Genomic DNA, 5,594 nt, shown 5'->3' on the forward strand with positions numbered 1-5,594 from the left:
GACAGATAGGGACAGATAGGGACAGATAGGGACAGATAGGGACAGATAGGGACAGATAGGGACAGATAGGGACAGATAGGGACAGATAGGGACAGATAGGGACAGATAGGGACAGATAGGGACAGATAGGGACAGATAGGGACAGATAGGGACAGATAGGGACAGATAGGGACAGATAGGGACAGATAGGGACAGATAGGGACAGATAGGGACAGATAGGGACAGATAGGGACAGATAGGGACAGATAGGGACAGATAGGGACAGATAGGGACAGATAGGGACAGATAGGGACAGATAGGGACAGATAGGGACAGATAGGGACAGATAGGGACAGATAGGGACAGATAGGGACAGATAGGGACAGATAGGGACAGATAGGGACAGATAGGGACAGATAGGGACAGATAGGGACAGATAGGGACAGATAGGGACAGATAGGGACAGATAGGGACAGATAGGGACAGATAGGGACAGATAGGGACAGATAGGGACAGATAGGGACAGATAGGGACAGATAGGGACAGATAGGGACAGATAGGGACAGATAGGGACAGATAGGGACAGATAGGGACAGATAGGGACAGATAGGGACAGATAGGGACAGATAGGGACAGATAGGGACAGATAGGGACAGATAGGGACAGATAGGGACAGATAGGGACAGATAGGGACAGATAGGGACAGATAGGGACAGATAGGGACAGATAGGGACAGATAGGGACAGATAGGGACAGATAGGGACAGATAGGGACAGATAGGGACAGATAGGGACAGATAGGGACAGATAGGGACAGATAGGGACAGATAGGGACAGATAGGGACAGATAGGGACAGATAGGGACAGATAGGGACAGATAGGGACAGATAGGGACAGATAGGGACAGATAGGGACAGATAGGGACAGATAGGGACAGATAGGGACAGATAGGGACAGATAGGGACAGATAGGGACAGATAGGGACAGATAGGGACAGATAGGGACAGATAGGGACAGATAGGGACAGATAGGGACAGATAGGGACAGATAGGGACAGATAGGGACAGATAGGGACAGATAGGGACAGATAGGGACAGATAGGGACAGATAGGGACAGATAGGGACAGATAGGGACAGATAGGGACAGATAGGGACAGATAGGGACAGATAGGGACAGATAGGGACAGATAGGGACAGATAGGGACAGATAGGGACAGATAGGGACAGATAGGGACAGATAGGGACAGATAGGGACAGATAGGGACAGATAGGGACAGATAGGGACAGATAGGGACAGATAGGGACAGATAGGGACAGATAGGGACAGATAGGGACAGATAGGGACAGATAGGGACAGATAGGGACAGATAGGGACAGATAGGGACAGATAGGGACAGATAGGGACAGATAGGGACAGATAGGGACAGATAGGGACAGATAGGGACAGATAGGGACAGATAGGGACAGATAGGGACAGATAGGGACAGATAGGGACAGATAGGGACAGATAGGGACAGATAGGGACAGATAGGGACAGATAGGGACAGATAGGGACAGATAGGGACAGATAGGGACAGATAGGGACAGATAGGGACAGATAGGGACAGATAGGGACAGATAGGGACAGATAGGGACAGATAGGGACAGATAGGGACAGATAGGGACAGATAGGGACAGATAGGGACAGATAGGGACAGATAGGGACAGATAGGGACAGATAGGGACAGATAGGGACAGATAGGGACAGATAGGGACAGATAGGGACAGATAGGGACAGATAGGGACAGATAGGGACAGATAGGGACAGATAGGGACAGATAGGGACAGATAGGGACAGATAGGGACAGATAGGGACAGATAGGGACAGATAGGGACAGATAGGGACAGATAGGGACAGATAGGGACAGATAGGGACAGATAGGGACAGATAGGGACAGATAGGGACAGATAGGGACAGATAGGGACAGATAGGGACAGATAGGGACAGATAGGGACAGATAGGGACAGATAGGGACAGATAGGGACAGATAGGGACAGATAGGGACAGATAGGGACAGATAGGGACAGATAGGGACAGATAGGGACAGATAGGGACAGATAGGGACAGATAGGGACAGATAGGGACAGATAGGGACAGATAGGGACAGATAGGGACAGATAGGGACAGATAGGGACAGATAGGGACAGATAGGGACAGATAGGGACAGATAGGGACAGATAGGGACAGATAGGGACAGATAGGGACAGATAGGGACAGATAGGGACAGATAGGGACAGATAGGGACAGATAGGGACAGATAGGGACAGATAGGGACAGATAGGGACAGATAGGGACAGATAGGGACAGATAGGGACAGATAGGGACAGATAGGGACAGATAGGGACAGATAGGGACAGATAGGGACAGATAGGGACAGATAGGGACAGATAGGGACAGATAGGGACAGATAGGGACAGATAGGGACAGATAGGGACAGATAGGGACAGATAGGGACAGATAGGGACAGATAGGGACAGATAGGGACAGATAGGGACAGATAGGGACAGATAGGGACAGATAGGGACAGATAGGGACAGATAGGGACAGATAGGGACAGATAGGGACAGATAGGGACAGATAGGGACAGATAGGGACAGATAGGGACAGATAGGGACAGATAGGGACAGATAGGGACAGATAGGGACAGATAGGGACAGATAGGGACAGATAGGGACAGATAGGGACAGATAGGGACAGATAGGGACAGATAGGGACAGATAGGGACAGATAGGGACAGATAGGGACAGATAGGGACAGATAGGGACAGATAGGGACAGATAGGGACAGATAGGGACAGATAGGGACAGATAGGGACAGATAGGGACAGATAGGGACAGATAGGGACAGATAGGGACAGATAGGGACAGATAGGGACAGATAGGGACAGATAGGGACAGATAGGGACAGATAGGGACAGATAGGGACAGATAGGGACAGATAGGGACAGATAGGGACAGATAGGGACAGATAGGGACAGATAGGGACAGATAGGGACAGATAGGGACAGATAGGGACAGATAGGGACAGATAGGGACAGATAGGGACAGATAGGGACAGATAGGGACAGATAGGGACAGATAGGGACAGATAGGGACAGATAGGGACAGATAGGGACAGATAGGGACAGATAGGGACAGATAGGGACAGATAGGGACAGATAGGGACAGATAGGGACAGATAGGGACAGATAGGGACAGATAGGGACAGATAGGGACAGATAGGGACAGATAGGGACAGATAGGGACAGATAGGGACAGATAGGGACAGATAGGGACAGATAGGGACAGATAGGGACAGATAGGGACAGATAGGGACAGATAGGGACAGATAGGGACAGATAGGGACAGATAGGGACAGATAGGGACAGATAGGGACAGATAGGGACAGATAGGGACAGATAGGGACAGATAGGGACAGATAGGGACAGATAGGGACAGATAGGGACAGATAGGGACAGATAGGGACAGATAGGGACAGATAGGGACAGATAGGGACAGATAGGGACAGATAGGGACAGATAGGGACAGATAGGGACAGATAGGGACAGATAGGGACAGATAGGGACAGATAGGGACAGATAGGGACAGATAGGGACAGATAGGGACAGATAGGGACAGATAGGGACAGATAGGGACAGATAGGGACAGATAGGGACAGATAGGGACAGATAGGGACAGATAGGGACAGATAGGGACAGATAGGGACAGATAGGGACAGATAGGGACAGATAGGGACAGATAGGGACAGATAGGGACAGATAGGGACAGATAGGGACAGATAGGGACAGATAGGGACAGATAGGGACAGATAGGGACAGATAGGGACAGATAGGGACAGATAGGGACAGATAGGGACAGATAGGGACAGATAGGGACAGATAGGGACAGATAGGGACAGATAGGGACAGATAGGGACAGATAGGGACAGATAGGGACAGATAGGGACAGATAGGGACAGATAGGGACAGATAGGGACAGATAGGGACAGATAGGGACAGATAGGGACAGATAGGGACAGATAGGGACAGATAGGGACAGATAGGGACAGATAGGGACAGATAGGGACAGATAGGGACAGATAGGGACAGATAGGGACAGATAGGGACAGATAGGGACAGATAGGGACAGATAGGGACAGATAGGGACAGATAGGGACAGATAGGGACAGATAGGGACAGATAGGGACAGATAGGGACAGATAGGGACAGATAGGGACAGATAGGGACAGATAGGGACAGATAGGGACAGATAGGGACAGATAGGGACAGATAGGGACAGATAGGGACAGATAGGGACAGATAGGGACAGATAGGGACAGATAGGGACAGATAGGGACAGATAGGGACAGATAGGGACAGATAGGGACAGATAGGGACAGATAGGGACAGATAGGGACAGATAGGGACAGATAGGGACAGATAGGGACAGATAGGGACAGATAGGGACAGATAGGGACAGATAGGGACAGATAGGGACAGATAGGGACAGATAGGGACAGATAGGGACAGATAGGGACAGATAGGGACAGATAGGGACAGATAGGGACAGATAGGGACAGATAGGGACAGATAGGGACAGATAGGGACAGATAGGGACAGATAGGGACAGATAGGGACAGATAGGGACAGATAGGGACAGATAGGGACAGATAGGGACAGATAGGGACAGATAGGGACAGATAGGGACAGATAGGGACAGATAGGGACAGATAGGGACAGATAGGGACAGATAGGGACAGATAGGGACAGATAGGGACAGATAGGGACAGATAGGGACAGATAGGGACAGATAGGGACAGATAGGGACAGATAGGGACAGATAGGGACAGATAGGGACAGATAGGGACAGATAGGGACAGATAGGGACAGATAGGGACAGATAGGGACAGATAGGGACAGATAGGGACAGATAGGGACAGATAGGGACAGATAGGGACAGATAGGGACAGATAGGGACAGATAGGGACAGATAGGGACAGATAGGGACAGATAGGGACAGATAGGGACAGATAGGGACAGATAGGGACAGATAGGGACAGATAGGGACAGATAGGGACAGATAGGGACAGATAGGGACAGATAGGGACAGATAGGGACAGATAGGGACAGATAGGGACAGATAGGGACAGATAGGGACAGATAGGGACAGATAGGGACAGATAGGGACAGATAGGGACAGATAGGGACAGATAGGGACAGATAGGGACAGATAGGGACAGATAGGGACAGATAGGGACAGATAGGGACAGATAGGGACAGATAGGGACAGATAGGGACAGATAGGGACAGATAGGGACAGATAGGGACAGATAGGGACAGATAGGGACAGATAGGGACAGATAGGGACAGATAGGGACAGATAGGGACAGATAGGGACAGATAGGGACAGATAGGGACAGATAGGGACAGATAGGGACAGATAGGGACAGATAGGGACAGATAGGGACAGATAGGGACAGATAGGGACAGATAGGGACAGATAGGGACAGATAGGGACAGATAGGGACAGATAGGGACAGATAGGGACAGATAGGGACAGATAGGGACAGATAGGGACAGATAGGGACAGATAGGGACA

Source organism: Eleutherodactylus coqui, unplaced genomic scaffold (genome assembly GCF_035609145.1).
Source record: "Eleutherodactylus coqui strain aEleCoq1 unplaced genomic scaffold, aEleCoq1.hap1 HAP1_SCAFFOLD_705, whole genome shotgun sequence".
NCBI classification, from domain to species: Eukaryota; Metazoa; Chordata; class Amphibia; order Anura; family Eleutherodactylidae; genus Eleutherodactylus; species Eleutherodactylus coqui.